Here is a 23747-nt window from a genome sequence, read left to right on the forward strand (position 1 = left end):
CAGCCAATGAACCAGATTCTTACCCTCACCTAATGTCTATGCCACCCTCCAAGCAGAATCATTGTTCATTGTTAACAGTTGGTGAATGATTTTATGGATAGACCATCTTAATAAACACACCATTTCACAAATGAATGTAACCTGTTCTCTGTGGGCTGAGAATAAAGTCACTCACTCAAGTCAATTGGCTTTGACCATAGCAGGAAGTCTGTATCCAAAAATCGTGCCTACAATTCATTCCTTGCCCAGCAGAACTGTCAACTCTCAGCTTAGCTACTATGGAGGTACATAGGGTACCACATGAGCCACATGAGGGTCATAGAAGTACAGTCTTATTACAATGAAATCCAGTGTCTAAAAATTGTTCTTATTTTGGGCTTGTACCACAGTAAGAGCCAAGATTTTAAGCTCTATTAAATACAAAACAAACAAACAAAAAGACTTTATATATTTATGTTCATTTAAAAAAATACTAGTAGTGATGTATTATTTAAAAATATATAGTTAATATGTTTGGAGTTATATAAAATTTATATTGAGAATAACATATGTATTTTCAGTATTGCTGTAGACAAGCATCTACATAAGACTGTTAAATTGATTGTTGTTTTATATCAAACAACTTTTATAATACTCATTTTTATTGTTATAATATTTTATAAATTTTAAAGAATGTGACAAAAAAGTATTGTAGGTATTGAAGGGGGGTCTCTGGGAGGAGTTGGAGTACAAAAGGGAAACAAGAATGTGGTGTAATTCTATTTACTTAAAATATGCTTTAAAATGTTAACAAATTCAGATAAATTGAAATCATGTATCTTTTCTCATCATAATGCAATAAAACTTAAATCAATAATAATAATAAAAAAAAAGAAATGAAAAGGGAGATATAACAGAAACTGAGGAAATCCAAAAAAAAAAAAAATCATCAGATTTTACTACAAAATCCTATACTCAACAAAACAGGAAAATCTGGATAAAATGGACAATTTTCTAGACAGATACCAGGTACCAAAGTTAAATCATCCATCATGATCAAGTAGGCTTCATCCCAGGGATGCAGGGATGTCTCAATACACAGAAATCCATCAAGTTAGTCCACTATATAAACAAACAAAGAAAACAACCACATGATCATTTCATTAAATGTTGAGAAAGGATTTGACAAAATACAACACCCTTTCATGATAAAAGTCTTGGAAAGATCAGAAATTCAAGGCCCATACCTAAGCATAGTAAAAGCAATATACAGCAAACCAGTAGCCAACATCAAACTAAATGGAGAGAAACTTGAAGTAATCTCACTAAAATCAGGAACTAGACAAGGCTGCCCTCTCTCTCCATGTCTATTCAATATAGTACTGGAAGTCCTAGCCAGAGTAATTAGACAAGAAAGGAGGCCAAGGGATACAAACTGAAATGGAAGAAGTCAAAATATCACTATTTGCAGATGATATGATAGTATACTTAATTGATTCCAAAAATTCCACCAGAGAACTCCTAAACCTCATAAACAACTTCAGCAAAGTAGCTGGATATAAAATTAACTCAAATCAGAGGTCTTCCTCTACACAAAGGATAAACAGGCTGAGAAAGAAATTAGGGAAACAATACCCTTCATAATAGTCACAAACAATATAAAGTATCTTGGTGTGACTCTAACTAAGCAAGTGAAAAATCTGTATGACAAGAACTTCAAGTCTCCAAAGAAAGAAATTGAAGATCTCAGAAGATGGAAAGATCTCCCTTGCTCATGTATTGACAGGATTAATATAATAAAAATAGCTATCTTGCTGAAAGCAATCTACAGATTCAATGCAATTCCCATCAAAATTCCAATTCAATTCTTCAGAGTTAGGAAGAGCAAAAAACCCAGGATACCAAAAAATATTCTCAACAATAAAAAAACTTCTGGTGGAATCACCATCCCTGACCTCAAGCTGTACTACAGAGCTACTGTGATAAAAACTGTATGGTATTGGTATAGTGACAGGCAGGTAGATCAATGGAATGTAATTCAAGACCCAGAAATGAACCCCCACACCTACAGTCAGTTGATATTTGACATAGGAGCTAAATCCATCCAGTGGAAAAGACAGCATTTTCAACAAGTGGTATTAGTTCAATTGGCAGTTAGCATGTAAAAGAATGCAAATCCATTCCTATCTCCTTGTACAAAGCTCAAGTCCAAGTGGATCAAGGGCCTCCATATAAAACCAGATACACTGAAACTAACAGAAAAGAAAGTGGGAAAGATCCTTAAAAACATGGGTCCGGGGGAAATTTTCCTGAACAGAACACCAATGGCTTATACTCTAAGATCAAGAATCCACAAATGGGACCTCATAAAATTGCTAAGCTTCTAGAAGGCAAAGAACACTGTCAATAGGACAAAACAGCAACCAACAGACTGAGAAAAGATCTTTACCAATCCTACATCCGATAGAGGGCTAATATCCAATATATATAAAGAACTCAAGAAGTTAGACTCCAGAGAACCAAATAACCCTATTAAAAAATGGGGAACAGAGCTAAACAAAGAATTCTCAACTGAGGAAATTCGAAGGGTCAAGAGGCACCTAACGAAATGTTCAACATCCTTAGTCATCATGGAAATGCAAATCAAAAAACAACCCTGAGATTCCACCTCACACCAGTCAGAATGGCTAAGATGAAAAACTCAGGTGACAGCAGATGCTGGTGAGGATGTGGAGAAAGAGGAACACTCCTTCCTTGCTGGTGGGATTGCAAGCTGGTATAATCACTCTGGAAATCAGTTTGGTGGTTCCTCAGAAAATTGGACATAGTACTACCAGAGGACCCAGCTATACCACTCTTGGGCACGTACCCAACATGTAATAAGGACACATGTTCCACTATGTTCATATCAGCCCTATTTATAATAGCCAGAAGCTGGAAAGAACACAGATGTCCCCCAACAGAGGAATGGATACAGAAAATGTGGTTCATTTACACAACTGAGTACTACTCAACTATTAAAAACAACGAATTTATGAAATTCTTAGGCAAATGGATAGAACTAGACCATATCATCCTGAGTGAGGTAACCCAATCACAAAAGAACACACACATGCACTCACTGATAAGTGGATATTAGCCCAGAAGCTCGGAATACCCAAGATACAATTCATAGACCACATGAAGCACAACAAGAAGAAAGACCTAAGTGTAGATACTTTAGTCCTTTTTGGAAGGGGGAACAGGATACCCATGGGAGGAGATACAGACACAAAGTGTGGGGCAGAGACTGAAAGAAATACCATCCATAGACTGCCCCACCTGGGGAGCCATCCCATATACAGTTAGCAATCCCAGACACTATTTTAGATGCCAACAAGTGCTTGCTGACAGGAGCCTGATAATAGTTGTCTCCTGAGAGGGTCTGACAGTGCCTGACAAATACAGAGGTGGATGCTCTCAGCCAACCACTGGACTGAGCACAAGGTCCCCAATGGAGGAGCTAGAGAAAAAACTGAAGGAGCTAAAGGGGTTTGCAGCTCCAACCAGTAACTCCAGAGCTCCCAGGGACTAAACTACCAACCAAAGAGTACATATGGAGGGATCCATGGATCCAGTTGCATATGTAGCAGAGGATGGCCTTATTGGACATCAGTGGGAGGAGAGGCCCTTGGTCCTGTGAAGGCTTGATGCCCCAGTGGAGGGGAGTACCAGGACAGGGAAGTGGGAGTGGGTAGGTTAATGAGCAGGGGAAGAGAGTATGGGATAGAGGGTTTTTGGAGTGGAAATGAGGAAAGGGGATAACATTTGAAATGTAAATAAAGAAAATATCTAATAAAACAAAGAACAAAAGAAAAAAAACTCAAGAAACTCCCAAAGCCTACTCCTAGAGACACACTTCTTCCAACATGGCTATACCTTGTAGTAGTGAAGCCAATGGGGGCCATTCTTATTGAAACTACCACAGTTGTTCAACATACACTGGATTAAAAACAAGGCACCACTAGATTGCTGCTGCCTCTGAGCTTGCTCCTGTGCTTTCGGCATCCGTGTTGCCTCACCAGTATGGCTCAGGTTGAATTTGACAAAGCTGCTGAGGAGGTGAAGCGCCTCAAGACCCAGCCAACTGATGAAGAGATGCTGTTCATCTACAGTCACTTCAAACAAGCTACTGTGGGCGATGTAAATACAGATCGGCCGGGGCTGCTGGACCTCAAGGGCAAAGCGAAGTGGGATTCATGGAACAAGCTGAAAGGGACTTCCAAGGACGATGCCATGAAGACCTAGGTGGAAAAGGTAGAAGAGCTAAAGAAGAAATACAGAATATAAATGAGCAGATCTGGTGGCCGGCCAGCCACACGTGTGACCTATGAGGACATAATGCCTTGGTTTTTTCTAATGTAGATGATACGGCTCTGATATATTAGGGCCAGAGTTAATCGCTCTCCTTCTCCCTGTGTAGTTTTTACCTGAAATCAATTAAAAGTACATTTGTTACTCTGAAAAAAAAAAAAAACAAAACAAAAAACAAAAAAAACAAGGCACCAAGAGTAGACTCTCACAAAAACATGTTAAAGGCTTCCAGATACATGTGTTTATTATGGATAAAATATCTCTAAAAATTCATGGAATCTGAGGATGAGATTCAAGGGGTTGGGAAACTTTATGTATCGTTTCTCCTTGCCTCCCCTTGTCTTTCAGAAAGGGGAGGAGGAGCAGAATCTGGGACTAAAAGGGAGGAAGGAAGAAAATGGGGAACACAGAAGTATGGAATGGTGGAGAACAAGAGGGAGGAGAGAAAGAAAAACAGAATGGATGGGACGGGGGGGGGGGAAGGGGAGTGGAAGGGGGGGAGAAGTGACAAGTGAGAGAAAGGCAGGTGGAGGGATGGAGAGGGAGACATAGACAGAGCCAGAGAGAAAGAGAAACAGAACTAGAGAGAGCCAGTGAGAGAGGGAGAGTCTAGAGCGAGAGCGAGAGCAAGAGCGAGCAAAAGAGAGATACACACACACACACACACACACAGAGACAGACAGAGAGAAACAGAGAGAGATCTCTTGCCTGAAGGCTTATTCCGAGAAGGCCACTAAGGCAGTTGCATCCCAGCCACTTTCTCTTTAGTGGAACTTGCCTGGGGGAGGCTGGAGGAACCACCATGCTGATTTCCATGGTAATATATAAACCTTACTCCCAGCAGCAATGGATGAGTTTTCCCTTTGCTCCATTCCTTGCTGGCCTGAGCTGTTGATTGCATTATTGGTCAAGCCATTCTGAAAGGTATGAGATGAAATCTCAAGTAGTTTTGATTTGCATGATGATTAAGGATACTGAGCAAGCCTTTAGGTATTTCTCAGCCATTTGATTTTTCTCTTTTGAGAATTCTCTATTTAGTCAGTTCTGTACTCCATTAAAAAAAAAAATCAGACTGTCTTCTTGATGTCCAGAATTTTTTAGATATCAACCTTCTATTGGATACATAACTGTTAAAAATCTTTTCCCACTCTGTAGTCAGGCACTTTGCTGTCATTACAGTGTCCTTTGCCAGAGAGAAGCTTTTCGGTTCATGGAGTCCCATTTATTGTTGTTCTGAGAGCCTGTTCTATCAGTGTCTTGGTCAGAAGATCTTCTCTTGTGTCGATGAGTTTAAGACTATGTATCGGCACTTTCTTTGGGACTGCCAGCTCCCACATAATGACAAAGAAACTCATATTTATTGATGAATGCTTAGGTTTGTTCCCAACTAGCTCCTAACATATTAACCAGTTTATTCTAATAACTGAAGTTCTGCCACATGGCTTGTTAGTTACCTCTCCTCCAGTTCTACACTGTTTCTTCCTCTGTATCTTTCTGGGACTTGACTCTTTCCCATAGTTCCTATCTCTGCTGGAAGTCTTAAAGATTCTCCTCTCCATCGCTCTAGGCCATCAGGTTTTTATTAAGCCAATCAGGAGGTGAGAGGAGTGTTTACAAAATATAATGTAGCTATAAGAAGATAATGCTAAAGTCTGGTCTGCACTCAACTCTGCCTGAACAGAAACCCGCAACAATATACTGCACAATATTATTATCCCAACAAGACTACTCCCCAACTTTCTCTTGTATTGTATTCAGGATACATGGTTTTATGTTGAGATCCCTGGTCCATTAAGAATTGAATTTTGTGCAGGGTGATAGGTATGAATCTATAAGCATTCTTCTACATGGAGACATCCAGCTTGACCAGCACAATTTGTTGAAGATGCTCTGTTTTTTCCACTGTGTATTTCTGGCTTCTCTGTCAAAAATTAGGTGTTCATAACCATGTGGACTTATGTCTGGGTCTTCAATTCAATTCCATATACCATAGTTTTTTTATTACTACAGCTCTGTAGTATAACTTAAAATCAGAGGTGAAGATACCGCCAGCAGTCCTTTTATTACTCAGGATTGTTTTAGCTATTCTGGGTCCTTTTGTGTTTCTACATGATATAAAAATTATCCTTTGATTCTGTAAAGAATTATATTAGAATTGTAATGGGAATTGTCTTAGAATCTATAAATTGCTTTTGATAGGATGGTTATTTTCAATATATTTAACCCTAGCAATCCATGAGCATGGGAGATCTTTGCATATTCTGATATATTCTTCAATGTCTTTATCATACAAATCTTTCATTTGTTTTGTTAGAATTATCCCAAGTTATATATACATATATATGTACATTATCCCAAGTTTTATATGTATGTATATTATCCCAAGTTATATATAAATATGTATATTATCCCAAGCTATATATAATGTATATTATCCCAAGTTTTATATACATATGTATATATATGTACACACACACACACACACACACACACACACACACACACACAGTGAAAGGTATTGTTTTCCTGGTTTCTTTCTTAGTCTGTCACTTGCATATGGAAAAGCTACCAATTTGGGGGTCCTAATTTTGTATCCTGCTACTTTGCTGAACATGTTTTTATCATCTGTAGATGGAATGGAGGTTTTTAATTTTTCTTGTATAAAATCATATCATCTGCAAATAGATACTTTAATTTCTTTATTCCCCATTTAAATCCCCTTTATTCAGCTATTTTATTGCTATAGCCAAGACTTCAAGGATTGAATATTGAATAGACATGGGGGAGAGCACACTTCCCATTCTAGATGCTCAGGTATATTCTTTATGGCCTTTAACACATTTATCTCAGCAGACACAGGGAATGCTGGGTGTGAGTTCATAGCCACACAGGGCAGTTAAGGAATACTCCAAAAGAAAAGCTGAATCGGGACTCTGAGCAGACCCTGGGAATGACACGCAGTTATATGACGTGTGCTTCCACACTATGTAACAGGGAAAGGAGGAAAGATTAAAAAATGATTAAAACAACAAAACAAAACATTACCCTGAAGAGTATTAGGAGTGTTCTTCAAGACAGACATGAGGGGACAGTTGTGAACAGACATGGAGGCCAGAAGAGGGCACCAGGGTAACTGATGGTTCTGAGCTGTCATGTGGATGCTGGGAACTGAACCTAGGACTTCTGCAAGTGCAACAAGTACTCTATTGTTCTTTGTTTGCTTTGTTTGTGGAATCTTTCTATGTAGTCTTAGCAGTCCTGAAACATGCTATGTAGACCAGGCTCACCTTGAACGCTGAGAGTTCCTCCTGCCTCTGCACTGGGATTAAAGGCATGTGCCACCATACCCAGCTAGCAATGACTGCTCTGAGAAGTCTCACCGGTCCTTAATGTTTCTCAGAAATGAAACGGAAGACACCTACAAGGGGCTGAGAAGTATTTAGGTGGCAGCCATATGTATTAGTTTTATATAGTAAGGAAGACCTCAAAAAGAATTCTTAGGCAGTTGACAAACTGAGGAGGCTGGTTTAGTTATTTAACTGACAGACACAGAGAGTAGACATCTAGGGCCCAGGAGACATGGGTTGAGGGTGAGGAGGTGAGATGTGGATGGGGAAGGGAGAAGGGAGGAGGGAGACAGAGGGAGAGTTAGGAGGAGGGCAGGTGGGGCTGCCAGGCAGGCTGCTGGAGGCCCCTGGCCAGGTCCCTAGCACCCCCCTGGGATGACCCCCATGACCCTGCAGCATTCTCCCATGTCCAGCGCTGAGTGGTCCTCTGCAAGCAACAGCAAATTGGAGGCTGGCAGTGATAAAGAACAGAAGCTGAACCCTAGCTTTTGAGTGAGAGGTTTTTCATGGTGAAATGAGCTGTCTTCTTCCTACAGCAGGGAAACAACCCCCAGGGCCAGCGGGGTCTTCAGCACCCTCACAAGCATGCAGGGGACTTGACTTAGCACCTGCAAGTGATGCTCAAACTCTAGAGCTGTGAAGACAGAATCAAACTGGCCACGCTCCTAGACAGTATCTGTACTGTGTCTGCTATATAGTTGCAGTGTACACTAGCGGGTGCCAGGACCACCGAGGAGAACATCTTGCTAGGAGTTGACTTTTCCAGGAAGGTGAGCAAAGCTGCACCGTCAGAATGGTTCCTCTGCTTTGAAGCGACACCAAGATCCACCTTGATGAAGATGGCAGGTTCAGTGTGAGGTCTGCGGGCGGGATGCACATGTTCAAGCCTATAGATGTCCAGGCCATGAGGTCTGCCCTGTTCCCGGGGTGGTGGGAGTGGTGCTCATCTGGGTCACCTACTATGAGAGCTGCATTGGCGAGTGGAATGCCATGCAGGACCTGGAGTCTGAGAGGCCTGACTCCCAGAACTGTTTGTGGATGAGTCAACTGATGGGGAAAGAACTGAGCGTCTCATTAAAGCCAAATCCGAAGCATCATAATGAGCCAGGATCTTGAAAATGTGGCCTCTAAGGAAATCCACAATGAGCTAGAGAAGCAAATGAACCGCAACCTGAAAGAGTTCAAGGAATTCACTGATAACAAGATGCTGCTCATCTGGGGCCAGATGGACAAGCCCTCCCTTGTCTTAAATCACCATTATCTTGGTTCCCAGTGGAATACATCCAATCTAGCAGAGCTGCGGGGCTCAGGGTGAGTCCTCCCCTCTTCCCCATCTCTCTAGCCAGCATAGGTAACCTCTGCCTTTGTCTGCTCCCCTCATTTCCTCAGCCTGGTCTCTGCAGTAGCTGGAGAGGCTCATGTACTTTACAGTACTACATCCAGTAGTCCATGGTTTCTAGACTTTCCCTGGAGTTTTAGGTGATTGTGGGGGTCTGAGGAATGGAGGACAGTCTGGCCCCCCATGCACTTTGAGCTCCTTCCCACAGCCCCTCCCCAGAAGAATGCACCCCAGCATGGATGCACACTCTGTTGGCCTTTCAACAAGTCAGCAACCCCAGGACTTAGCCACCCCTTGTGATCTTTTGGTACCTGGTGGGAACTTTGTGACTGAACAATTGTTGCTGGGCAGGAACTTGCCCATCTCTGAGAAATGCTCAGCAGCAGGAGTGAAACTTTAAACTAAGCCCTTCAAGGAAACAGTCACAAAATCACCGTTCTGTGGTCCAGTGAGCCTTCCTGAACCTACTGCAGTTGAAAATGGAGACTAAACAGAGCTTAGAGCCTCTGGTCAAAGGTACTCCCCCAGCAGAGTGTCTGTCCCGTGTGAGGTCAGACTTCACACTTCTGTCTTACTGGGAATAAACGCGTGGTTCAGGAGCTCCTTAGCTGTTATTCACAGGAAACCTATGTGAGATGTTTTTCATTCACCAAAACTGTTTTTGGTTTCCAAGTATGAATGTCTTGGTTAAGGGTCAGGCTGTGGGGTCAGGGTTGCAAATGGTCTCAAGTAGGATAACTGCCACAGACGGGACACCTGCTTTTAAACTATTTTAAGAGTAGAGGTTTTGTTTTGTTTTTAAGGCAGTGTCTTGTTCTATAACCCAAGATGGTCTTGAATGTACCAGTAAGTAAAGGGGTTTTGATATGACATGGGTTTTTTAAATAATACATTATTGTCATATGAAAGAAACTCAGGGGGCTGGTGAAATGGCTCAGTGGGGAAGAGCACCGACTGCTCTTCGGAAGGTCATGAGTTCAAATCCCAGCAACCACATGGTGGCTCACAACCACCCGTAATGAGATCTGACGCCCTCTTCTGGTGCGTCTGAAGACAGCTACAGTGTACTTACATATAATAAATAAATAAATCTTTAAAAAAGAAACTCAGACAAAAATGACTGTTAAGCAAAAATAAACTTTCACCACACACACACATACACACACACATACACACAAAAAAAAAAAAGAAAAAGAAAAAGAAAAAGAAAGAAGAAAAAAGAAGTGGGCATTTATCTGTCTTTCTATCTTTCTTTTAAGGTGGGTAAAACAATTTTTTATTGAAACTTTTTCCACATATTTTGTTTTTCCCACTCCTAGATCTTTGGCCACTTCCCTATTTGTCCAACTTTGTTCGCTCTCTGAAACAAACAAAAACAAGAAACACACAAAACTCCACCCACAAAAACGGGAATCAAAATAAACAAAGGACCAATGAGGAAGAAAACAAAGCAATGAGACAAAGGTCTATGGAAATATGACATTGCCCATTTCATGTTGGCCCACTCCTCCTGAGCATGGGGCTTCCCTGGAGTATGGCAGATGTACCTGGTGAGACTCCGCTGGAAAAAGCTTATTTTCTCCTGGCCAAAAGGTACAGCTGCAGACAGCTTCATGGGTAGGGATGGCCATGTCCACTGCCTCCTCTCAGTAAGGCAACTCTGTCTGGCTTGAATCTGTGCAACCCTGTGCACATGGCCATAGTCTCTGCGAATTTCTATGCACATCTACATTGGGTCTGGGAGACAGTCGCCCATCCATCCCCTCCTGTTCTTACGGTCTTTTTTGCTTCATCTTCTGCATAGACTTCTTGAGTCAGGACATCTCACTTAGGACTGAGTGCTCGGCAGACTCCCAGTCTTAGCGCTTTGTCTGTTGAGGCTCTCTACATTGGTTCCCATTTATTGCAAGAAAACCTTAAAAACAGAGGATGGGCAGGCACCAGTCTCAGCTTTAGCTCACTTTAGCTCCTGAGGGTCCTTGGTAGAAAGTATTTCTGGAGACTGCTGGGCGATACAAAGGAATGGAGATGGGCTAGGAAAGAAGGATGAGAGTTTGGTGGGAAATGATATTTCTTTTTAAATATTGGCACAGAAAACAAAAGGAAAATGGACAAATTGGATGCCATAAAGATAACTTTTTGGATATCAAAAAACTATCAACAGAGGAGGAAAAAGTCAACCATGGAATGGGGGAAAATATTTGTAATGGGAGAAAATATTTTTAAATTATAATATTTGATAGGGGAAATAATAGAATATATATACAACTGAAGTTAAAATATTTTTGAAAGAGAGCAAAAGACCTAAGGATGCATTTCTCCAAAAGAGATATGAAATTTCCAAGAAGTACAGGGAAAGATACCTTAACTAGCCATTGGAGAAATGCAACCCAAATTCACATAAAATATCACTTCACACCCAGGAGGATAACAGTGTAAAAGTCAGAAGGCCAGTGATATTGGTGAGGCGGAGAAACTGGGGACTGTGGACACTGTCCATGGAAATGTAAGATTTTACAGCTGACAAAGTGTCAAGAATGGTTCCTCACAATAAAAACAGATGATGACATGATTCAGTAATTAATTCTCTTTATAGTTATATACTCACAAGAAATGAAATCAGGGTCTTAAGAACTATTTGCACATTTGTATTCATAACAGCATAAATTGTTATGATCAAAATAGTTAAAACATGTAACAAATATCCAATGACATATGTCTAAGTGTGTGTGTGTGTGTTTGTGTATAAAATATAATATTCAGTCTTGAAAAGGAAGGGCATCTGGTATGCTATAACATGGCTGAACTTCTGTGATATTATGCTGAATGAGATGAGCTGATGAGGAAAGGCAGATGTGCAGAACTGTACTTACACGAAGCATAGAGCGGTCAGCCGGAGACAGAAACTACAAAAGTAACCACTGCAGCCACCAGGCAGGGAGAAGCATAGAGCGGTCAGCTTCAGTTTTCCAAGGGAAAAAAGGATTTATGAGATGGATGGAGTTACAGGTGCACAGAATTGCGGGTGGGATTGGCACCAATGAACTGTACACATGACACCTTGAGTGGGAGCTTGACAGTGGTGGATGCAGGAGCTTAGAGTTCAGGGATGGTGGAGCTGGATATAGCCATGGTTATCACCAGACTCCAGTGCTGACAGCTTTACACTGCTGCCCTTTGGGCTAGCACTTCAGGCAGGAGCAGGTGAGGTTCCTGAACTCGAGCTGCATTTTGAGGGGCACAGGCTCCTCTGAGCTTTGGGTTTCTAGGTCCTATCACTCCATTTTGGGAAAGTGGGGACACTTTTCATAGGAAAGTGTGTGACATGTAGGGTATGCTCAGCCCAGGTCTGACGGCACCTCAGCTTGTATTGTTTACTTCCCTTATGCTCAGGGAGCCTGGCTGAGCCTTGGCACAATGTTGCTGCCCTGAGACAGGCAGGAAAAGTACAGCACAGGGCTAGCTAACACAGCAGAAACAAGACCTTCTGGTCCAAGTCCTAAGAGGTGGGGATGGTGTCAGTCAGCAGTGTTTCTTCTGTGGAGGCTGGATACAGAATCGTCAGGTCGGGCACCAACTACACAGTGAAAAATCATAGCTTGACTTTCAAACTTCTCCACGGTATCACTAGGAAACATCAACTCAAACTTTCAATAAAAGACCAGAAAGACTGACTACAGTGTTCAGCCTGATGCAGCACACACAAGAGCCCACAGCACAGCCTGTTCACTGTGACGTTATCTGAGACCTCGAATTGGAATGTTGGTGTATCCTTAAGCAGTGATAAGAACAGAGAAAGTCTGCACCAAGCCAAAAACAACTCATTCAAGCTCTACTCTGATAGTTGTGACCTTGGGCGGGGCCAGGACAAACTGCAAATGGAAGGAGCTAATAGAAATGACACAATTTTGTTGAAGATAAATCATGGAGGGTACCAAGAAACAAAGACTCTAGAAAAAAAACCTGACAAAGCTGTTAGAGCTAATTACCCATGGGATGGGAGAGAGGGACAGGAACGCTGTAGTCTGTTTCTCTGCTCACCATATCCCGGATGGTGCATGAGCATACATTACTTATATAATAAGAAAAATAATCAAAACAACTAAAAACTAACAAATGTGCTGAAAATAGCTCTTGTTAGGTAAACAAGTATAAATATAATTTTAACAGGAACAAAGTAAATGCCAAGGCCAACAACACGCAGTTCTAGCGCTTTATTCTCGGGGAAACAAACAGGAGAGGCAAAAATGGCAGAAAAGTGCTTCAGAAACATAAAACGACACAACACAACACCATGAGTAACGTCAAAAAATGTGTAACAAGACTGTTCTCGGAACAAATTGTATTCTTTCTTGACAATAGCATTTCCATAAAAAGCATTCTGTTATACACCAGATGACTTCCAAGGTCAGGACCTAAGGGCTGAAGCTGTAGCTTGGTGGTACAGTAGGGCTGCACTCAGTAGGGCTGCACCAGTAGGGCTCCAGCCAGCACCCCGGCATCTGAAGGGAAGGTGATGCCGAGGAAGGAGTGCTAACCCCACTTTCAGATATCTGGCTTAGTACTCCTGTCCGGCACGGGTGGCTGCTACTCTAGTTTACTATCATTCACTCTTAAGAACCATGAATCCCCTGGGGAGCCTAAAAGCAGCCTCTGCTAATTCTCTATATAGCTGCCTTCTCCCACGTTTCACCTGCCATAGTACACTTGCTGTTTGACAGTATGGTGCTGTAAGGGCGGATGGGGTTCTGCTTATCCATTTGCCATGTGATAGGTGTCCTGCTTGGACTGTTTCTTCCCTTTAGCTATTGGAAACAGTGTTGCTGTAAATACCCTCATATACACTTTCTCTCACGCGCCATTTCTCTAGAGCACACACCTAGGAGGCTGAACTCTGAGGTCAGTCACACTAACTGCATGCTTCCTTGTTTAAGGAACCAAATGATGGCTTTACAAAGTCCCCTCTTCCAGTGACTGATTCAATACTCCCAGCAGCTCCTGTTACTCCTCAACTTCGGATTAGTCATTCCAGATCTCCTCATGATGTGCTGACCCCCAACCATCAAATTATCTTTTTTGTTATTTCATAATTGTAATTTTGCAACAGTTATGAATCATAATGGTAATGTGAATATCTGACGTTCAATTTCTAATATCAAAGATCGCCCAGCTTTTCTGGAAAGGTAAGCTAAGCTTAGCTATCTTCCAGTTGTCAGGCTACTGAAAATGGCAATTAAGTACTCACAAAGTACTAAGTTCTGAGGCTGGCAAGGAAGGCTTGCTCCGGTGTGGGGACAGCGAGGGCTGCAGAGCACTCCAGCTCCCAGCACTGCCTCAGGTCCACACGGCCTCTTGCTTGGTGTTCTGTCTTACTACTCATGTATCTCCCTATCCCCACCTCCACTCCTCAAATGTGCCTCCATCTTGAAGCAGCTGTGTGACTCTGAAATCTCAAATCTAATCAGGAGTCAGGACAGCAAAATAGGAATGATGGGTCCATTGTACAGTGGGCCAGGCGGGGCACCCTGGCCTGGGTGAGACTGAGAAAAAACTTCTGCTTTGCCTGAGCTACCGTGACTTGAGTTTTGAACATGGCTGACACAGCACAGTGACTATGCTCCTGGTTTAGAACTTTAGGCTTCACTCTCATGCAGAGGCTGAAGATGACACAGACTTTAGACAGTAAAACCTAACCAACAACTGTACCTGCACTACCTTCAGGAGCCCAGTGCTGGGCAGTGAGGCAGAGGCACAGAGACAGCAAGAACGAAGGAGTTACCACTGCCTTTGCTTCCCTGGCCAGGCATCTGCTACAGCGTTTGAGGGAGCAGTGGAGAGGGCTGGCAAAGAGGTGGCTTTATGTTTCTCAGCCAGGAGGTGAAGCTGGGTCAGGATTACTGCAGGGAGGAACAGGCTAGGAGCCCACCTGAGTGCATGGAGGGGCCATGCTGTCTGGAGAAACTCAGAAGAAAACAGAGTGATGGTCAAGTCTTGCCTGAGTCCCTTTCAACACCCATGTCTACTCTGGAGCGAACCTTGGGCTGCTCTAAGTGTGAACACACAGGGGTACTTGGTATACTGACACTACTCAGAGTTGGCACCCAGAGGTGCGAAAGACGATGGCCTCCCACTGCCTTCCCCAGCACAGGACAGATATATCCACCCCCTCCCAGTATGACCTTAGCTTGACATATATGGAACTGGATTTATGTTAATTACACACATGTTAGATGGAAGGTATCTCATGTATGTATGATGTTACAATGATAAAGTCCTGTGTGGAAAACTCTGGGCTTCCTGAGGAGTCTAAGCATCACATTGGTGGTTTGCTGAGACCCAGGGGGTTTATTCCATTTCCAAGAACACAGGTATCCATAGGCAGCCAGTGTTTTTCTTCTTCAGATAAGGGCTGAGTTTCTGGGGGGAAAATCATTACTGTGCTTTACTTATAGGGCGCTTCAGCCTGGGTACATGCACACACCACACAACGGCAGTGCTTATACCTACTAAGCATAGAACATCACAATCATAACATGTTATCTTCCCTCTGAAGGGAAAAGAACAAAGAAGCAGTTAAGAATGACTGAAGACTATAACTCTCTCACAGAAAAGACTGAACAAGAAGCCAGCAGCCAGCTCTTGTGACAGCCTGCAGACAGGACAAGACCCCACTAGGAACCTGTCACTTACAAGCTCTCGGGGCTGGGAATACAAAGCAGGGGAGCAGAGTGCTTGCCTTGGAGTCCCAGGAGCCAAGCCTGATCACCAGAGCCTAGCGAAGAGAGACCAACATTCTGGCATGTGCTTGCAATCCCAGCACTGGGGAGGTCAAGGCACGGAGCCCCCAGGGACTCCCTGGGACAGCCTGAGAAGACTCTGAAAAAAACATGTATAGCTTCTGAGAACAACACCTGAGTTTGTCCTCTGGGCTCTAGATGCATGTACACACATGTACAACCATATACACAAACACCTACACACATGTATATGTGAGCACATGTACACATACATATATGAAAGCAACCCATTTTTGAGACCTTCACAATGTCTTCTCTTCTCTATGGAGGTTGTTGAAATAATACGCTGCAAACAGGCTTCATGCAGGTTATGAATCCACTTCACTAACAACAAGCAAACTAATGTTCTCTGTAGCAAACGGACAAGACAGGATGGTGCTTAGTCAAAGAAAATAAGACCTTTATAATCTCTGCTCCCTGGAGGCACAAGGATTCAGAGAACTGATCTTGATATACTCAACTACTCCTGGAAACAATTTTAATTAAATAACAGGACTGCCTCAGTAAACAGAGGAACATGATTCAGGGGGAGTTTTCCTAATCAATACAAGCTACAACGAAAGGAACAGAACCATCGGCAAGGCCTTCAGGTAAGCCGACTCCAAGTGGTTACTTGCAAAGTCAATGCTCTTCCCAGCTGGACCAAACGCAGGGCAGGCAGAGGAGTGTCATGGTGGTTCACAGGGAAGCATTCTCGGGTGGCATCACTGCTGCTGCCCTTTGCCTAGTCCTGTCCCACACACCTAGTCTCTTTGTGCCCCAGCTTTCAGGAGCTTCTTTATGAGTGGGACCTTAGACACCCATGTAGTGTCGTACAGGAAGAAGGTTCCAGTAGCACCTGGCTTTGTCCAGTGATGGTGCTTTAGTAGATATGCACATGTGTGTACATATGTGCCTTGTGTACAAGCGGCTTCATCCTATCTTGGAGATGGTTCTCCTCAAAAAGAATGACATCCTAGCCTTAGGCTGAAAATGGCAACCCATCTCCTGGCTTGTTGCAATGGTGAGGTCATAGTAGCAGAGCATCCTAGTTACTGATTGGACTGCATGCCCCTCATCTCTTCAGTTGAGGCTTGACCTCCCAGAACTTTAGGATGCTATGTATTTGAAGACAAGTCTATGGAAGGTGATCGGATTAAATGGATCTGTTGTGATGGGCCCCAATGTACCCAGACCTGCTTCTAGGGAGTTTAAGACACAAGGACACAAGCTAAGCAGAGAAGACTTGGAAGGAACCAAGCCTACCGAACCTTAGAAATTAAATTTCTGCTGCTGAGAACAAGTAGTTTGTAGTCCTTGTTAACAAAGTGTGACATGTTATAAGCACAACTCCAATAGGGCAGGACAGCAGGGTGTGGACTCAACAGTGGTTTCCCTGGCTTAAACCTGGGAGAAACATCTGGAAAATCCAGGCAGCAGAGCAGCATGAGGCAAGTGACAGGCTTCATCTCCCCTTGATGGCTTCTGGCCACGCCTCATCCACCACCTTCAGCCCTTCTGTGAAAGCCACTACAACCTCCTAGCCACAAAGAGCAGTCTATGAGTGCGTCTGGACCGTTCGCTTCTTCCTCTACTTTCCATGTCTAGCCACCAAGACTCTAGACATTTCCCTTGAGAGCATCTCTCAGATCCATCAGGGCATTGCCTCCTAACAGCAGCACCTTGCATCCTGACTGGAGTCAGAGACTGAAGGCACATTAGCCATCTCCTTGCCTGGGCCTTGCTGGAGCTTCTAAAGCAGACTGACAGCAAGCAGAGGAATGGGCCTGATACCTCTTCTGTTCACAGTGGAGCGAAGAGTAGACAGGATACAGTATTCTCAGTGCTAAGTCAGTCAGCCTGTCTGACTCCAGACATCCACCCTCTTCCCATGAAGGTTTTCTCCAAGAGGCTTAGCAGCTGTTCTAGGTACCACTTCTGCTGAATTTGACTTCTTCCTCAGGTACCACAGAACCCTCAGGACCCCACTCTGCCCTGACCCCAGAGCAGTACTTGAAGTCAGTAATAACATCTATCTGGACCCTTCCTCCCATGAATGTCCTCTTAGAATCTGTGTGCTGTTTACATTTCTCTAGCCATAAAATAGAGAATTTGTGTCTGCCTTCAAATAATAAAGGAAAAACAAGTAATGATTTGTTGTACTCAAGGCTACATGCTTTGATGATCTTGAGATCAAGAGGACGGCCCCTTCCCATGACAAGTCAGATCACAGGGTACAAGTCCAAGGTACCCTGGAGAGAATCCTGGCTTTGCTGGCTGCTCTGTAGCACAGGAGGGACAGATAAACCAAGTGCACAAGGAACTGAAGCAGAGAACAAATGAGAGCTCGGGGTTGGGGGGTGGGGGAGAAGGTCTGAGTGGTCCAGGGTCAGCCATCTCTAGGGCATCTTCAGTGAGCATGCCTGTGTCTTGTCTGCCTGCTGGCAAAGTCCCAAAGCTGTGAACAGAGAAGGAGCCCATGACTTTTTTGTCATCTCTGCTGGGTCTGCCCAGCATCTCTGTACAGGAAGAAACACCAGGGGAGTCTGGAGGCCAAGGGAATAGGACTTTATTTATGCCACTTTGGAGAAACCTATCTTGATGGTTAATTCCAGGTACCAGGTATTCAACTGTGCCTCCTAGTCCAGATAAACCCAAACCAACACTGTAAAGACAGCTCCAGAAAGGAGGGGAACTCCTAGCAACCAAGTTTGGAGTATGACAAGGTTATACATTGACGTATTATAAGGCTAAAAACATTCAAATTTGCCAGACTTGAACTAGATCTCCTTGAAAATCCCTAAGGCCATATAGTATGACTTCTAAAAACCTGGGGAGAAACATGTAATGTCTGTCTGTCTGTCTGTCTATCTATCTATCTATCTATCTATCTATCTATCTATCTATCTATCTATCTATCTATCTATCCATCTATCCATCCATCCATCTATCCCTCCATCCACCCATCCATCCTTTTGAATCATGCTACCTATCAATCACCACAGTTAGACATGAAATCAGTATTACCTTGGCAACAGAGAACCTGTAGAACCCAGGAATGATCTCTGGAGTACCGGTGAAAGACCAAGGACATTAGAACCCTGTTTCTATAAAGTTATTATGCAAAATCAACTCAAGGAAATGGCAGGGTAGGTATGGTCTGTGAAACAAAATGCTAAAAGCCACTGTATACTCTTAGCAGAGGTTTCCAACTGAAGATGGTGAACTAAAAACATCCTTCCCTGCATGCATTCTGCATGTCTCATTACAGATAGTCCACACTCAGGCAGAGATGAAGTAGCAGAGACATGAGCCACAGACTGCAAGACAGATGGACAGATGGACAGATGGCAATAGGCTTAGTTGACTCAGTTTATACAATAAGATGGGGAAAAAGGGACACAAAACCTCTGGCATAGTACCACCACTTTGCCTTGTTTATTCAGGAATTCTGTTCTTTTAAAACATCCAAACAAATGACTGAGATGCAACGTGAAGGCACTATGCATTCCCAGTTTCAAATAAAAGGTCAAGAATGGTAATGGCATCGAATGACTTAAAATCTACACCAAAGGATCAAAGGTGAGGGAGCAAAGCCTTCAGAATTCAGAGGGAACTCAGGCCTGGTGGTGTGTGCACTTCAGTCCCATAACTCTGGGAGTAGAGGCAAGAGGACCTCTGTGAGTTCAAGGTAAGCCTGCTTAACAGACTGAGTTTCCAGATAGCCAGGATTACACAGGGAAGCCCTGTCTCAAAACAACAACAACGACAACAATTCAGAGAGAACAAATGACTGTCACCTATCATCCAATAAGATAAGGAAAAAAGACACAAAGGAAAACTATCAACTGTACAGGTGGCCTGAGCTACCAACTGAGACCATGGTTTGTGTTGATGTCCATGGTCTGAGTTACCATCAAAGGTCATGCAGATGTCTGTGGTCTGTGCTGCCTTCTGAAGCCTTCGATGACCAGGTCTGTCCTACCACTGAGGAACATGTCTAGGTCTGTGACCTGCTGTAGTAGTGGGCCATGTATGTGGTCTGTGCTATTGCCAGAAACTGAATGGAGCCTGTGTTCCTGTGACTGAAGAGCAAGGATTTGTATTCCTGCTGACTGAAGAGCAAGGAGGTTACATTTCCCATGATATCAATGACTGCAGTTCAGGGTGCATGATGTCAAACTCCCAGAGAATCAAAAAAAAAAATGCTATGTGGAAAAAATAAAACTATCAACTGAATGTGAGGGTGGAAGGAAGGTATAAACATAAAATATAAATATAAATATGAATATAAATATAAACATAAATGTAAATATAAATACAAATAAATGTCTTCCTAGAAGCACCAGAAGATAGACTCCATCTAAAAGAGAAGCAAATGGAATTCTAACATGAGACAAACATGAAGGAACACCTTGGAATGGAGACAAAGATCCCAAGATGTTGGCTCCTGGGAGGCAGAGTGAGTACCCGGGCAGGCAATGAAGGGCTCTGAGAAACACTGTCTCAAGATGCTGATTTGGACAGAAAACCTGAGACTGTCAATGTCGTGACTGAAAACGGACAGAGCAATTTCTCCAGAAGAGGTGTCTGAAGGTGGACTTGCTCATTTAAAGAAAAAAAAAGCTACATTGATTTTAAAAAACCTATCAACGAATAAAGTATACAGGAAAAATAACCATAACATGCACAATTGACTATGAATCATGATTAAGCTAATGTACATATGTACATATCAGCACATACTGCTCATGTAACACAAATCAGGATTTAGTGACTCTGGGGAGAGGAAGATGGAGGGAGGACAGAGCTGGATCTTCACCATTTGGCACATTTTACAGGAACACTGAGCAGATGCAGAAATAGCAATGCAAGCATGCCATTTACACTATGGGAACCAACTGGGAAGCTCACTGGGCTGAGTGAACAACAGGTGCTGTCACAGGCAGGCTACTGCTTCTCATAATAAAAGGCAGCACGGGTACTCACTCTGCCTCCCAGGAGCCAACATCTTGGGATCTTTGTCTCCATTCCAAGGTGTTCCTTCATGTTTGTCTCATGTTAGAATTCCATTTGCTTCTCTTTTAGATGGAGTCTATCTTCTGGTGCTTCTAGGAAGACATTTATTTGTATTTATATTTATATTTACATTTATGTCTAGCTCATTAATTTACTGGCACATGACAAAGTCATAAAAGCAAAAAAGATGCAAATCCCAGCCCTGCTGTCGTCATTATAAAGCAGTGCCTGTCTCACCTGGATAGCTCACTAAGTCGCTGTGTTGCTTGAAGGTGCAGGCCTCACCAAGTGCCAAGCATGTGTCCCAAGACAAATAGACCAGCTCCCAGCTCAGAGGGTAATTTTTATAATCACAAGACAACCTGTAGGTTTATATTTTTCAAAACCTACTTTAATAAGCATTTTCAAACACCTTGACACTCCTAGCCCACAGTCTGTAGGTAGGGGAGAAAAGATCGTAAATAGGACAAGGGAATGTGAACCTGTTTAGAAGTAGTTCTTTGGGGAGACTCCAATCTCCATTGTCAGGATGCCAGTAGCAGCCAGGCCTGCACCGAATCAGCAGGAGTCAGCATGAGCAACCAGGCCCAGCCAGGACACCACAAGTTCTCTGCCATACCTCTCTCAACAAAGCTCAGCGAAGATGTGAGACCAATGAAGCTTTGCAGAGCTAGCTATGCAAGCGAGCCATCACTGTCCGTTGAGTCCTATTTATACTTTCTTCAAACATCACATGACCTCCCATCGGTCTTGCCTCAGCAAATACCACATGAGTCTGTGTCACATGACACATCCAGAAACTTCCACTTCTGTTCTCAAAGCTGTTTAAATACAGTCCAGTCACCCTAGAGTCTGAGGGTACTCCTGATATTGTTTACCAGAGAAGATGAGGCCAAGCACCAGGAACCAAGCACCAGGATGAGCATCTGCTAAAATCCAACCCTAAGAGGGAGCTGGAGCACACAGTGATGGCCAGGAAGGTAACAGTGAGCTCCTGTCATAATGGGTACGAGGCAGGTCCTCCAGGCTCACTGGATTCATCAGACATCTGAGGCCATTAACGTTCTAGAAAACTCTGGCGTGAAGTCAGGAAAGGAGAGTGAACCCTGCCAAGAGAAGTTGGGAGGGCTGTCTGAAGAATCATCCGGAGAATGTTAAAGAAAACGTGCTGCATCACAAGAGTGCCCAGAGATGGAGGGACCTCCTGAACATCACAAGAGTGCCCAGAGATGGAGGGACCTCCTGAAAAACTTTTATTGGCTTGAAAATTTGTTCCACTTCATGACAACCAAGAAACAATGATTAATTTTGCCTTTTCACTGGGAAAATGGATGGGATGGCCAGCTACAATGCAACTTGCACTGAAATCTGGGCATCCCTTCCTCACAGGTAAATTACACCCAGTCATATAACACACTCAACTAATTAGCCCATCCACTTCACCGCACAGTCCAGAAGACTGAGTTCAGTTCATCTTTATAAAGCATCAAGGACAATGCCTCACCCACTGCAAGCCTTGTGTGAGTTATTACACATACACACATGTACGTACACACATGCGCACATATGTACACATAAGCACACATGCACAGACACACACACACATACACACATGTAAACACACATGCATGCACAAGTACTGTGAGGCACTGTGCTCTGTCCAGAAATGGCTTATGTGCTAATTAAATGCTTCTGTAAGAAATGAAAAGGGCCTGTTCCTCAAGAAATGAAGTTACATTTAGATTGAACTTCCCCCAATGGGGGAAGAGAGCCATGAGTGGATTCTATGAAAGGGAAGGGAATCAGACCCTTCCCTCCAAGGGAACAAGATGCCCAGCATTTCTGACTGAACTTGATGCCAGCACTTGGTCCACTTGAGCTATATCTGAACAATTCCTACATGTAGGACAGCTGGGTTTTCAGAGGAACCCTAAACTCATACCCCCAAATTCAGATGCTTCTCAACTTACGATAAGGACATGAAAATATTGTAAGCTGAAAATATACTTGTCCCACCTAGCCCTTCAGAATATCCCTGCTTAACAATACAACATGCTGTCTCTGTAGGGGTTTGGTTTTACTCATCCACTTTCCACCATGACAATAAATGCCTTAAAACCACAGACTGCCTCTTTTCATCAGGATCCACTGTGGGGAGCCACGGAGAAGGCCTCTGCCTATAGAGCTGCTGTCTAGTCTCCTGTAGAAGGGCTCTCTGTGCTCCCAGCTACGGCCTCCACCAAGCCCAAGCCCAAGCCCAAGCCAACTGAAGACAAGCCAAGGACTCATGCCTGAGGGACAGGCCAGAGCTCCCCTTTTCCTGTCCCTGACTGTGCTTCCCTACCCGCCCCCCCACCAGGTGCAGTGTCCCAGGGCTGCCCTATGACCCAACACCAGCCCGGCAACATTGTGGGGCAAGTGCAGCCAACTCCCATGTCCTGCCTCCCCAAGCGGCTGTGACCTGTGGTGGAGTGGATGCGGGACCCCATAACCCTACAACCCATAGAGAATGAAGTCCAAGGAAACAGTAGTCCTACTAGGCTCCACTACTGCCGCTGAGTGAGTGTGCCTACCCTGCTGGTGAGTGAGTGTGCCTACCCTGCTGGTGAGTGTGCCCGCCCTGCTGGTGAGTGTGCCCGCCCTGCTGGTGAGTATGCCCACCCTGCTGGTGAGTGAGTGTGCCCGCCCTGCTGGTGAGTGAGTGTGCCCGCCCTGCTGGTGAGTGTGCCCGCCCTGCTGGTGAGTGAGTGTGCCTACCCTGCTGGTGAGTGAGTGTGCCTACCCTGCTGGTGAGTATGCCTGCCCTGCTGGAGGGTGTGCCCGCCCTGCTGGTGAGTGAGTGTGCCTACCCTGTTGGTGAGTGTGTCTACCCTGCTGGTGAGTGTGCCCGCCCTGCTGGTGAGTGTGCCCGCCCTGCTGGTGAGTGTGCCCGCC

General features: G+C 43.9%; 1 protein-coding gene and 1 pseudogene across 1 annotated transcript in view; one reads left to right on the forward strand and one right to left on the reverse strand.

The window, feature by feature from the left end:
- The window catches only part of Cpped1 (calcineurin like phosphoesterase domain containing 1), a 115225-nt gene that overhangs the window by 32231 nt on the left and 59247 nt on the right, over window positions 1-23747 (reverse strand). The gene's annotated exons all lie outside the window — the stretch shown is intronic.
- On the forward strand, window positions 4011-4298 carry LOC116085364 (annotated as a pseudogene).

This window comes from Mastomys coucha, unplaced genomic scaffold (genome assembly GCF_008632895.1).
Source record: "Mastomys coucha isolate ucsf_1 unplaced genomic scaffold, UCSF_Mcou_1 pScaffold12, whole genome shotgun sequence".
Lineage (NCBI taxonomy): Eukaryota > Metazoa > Chordata > Mammalia > Rodentia > Muridae > Mastomys > Mastomys coucha.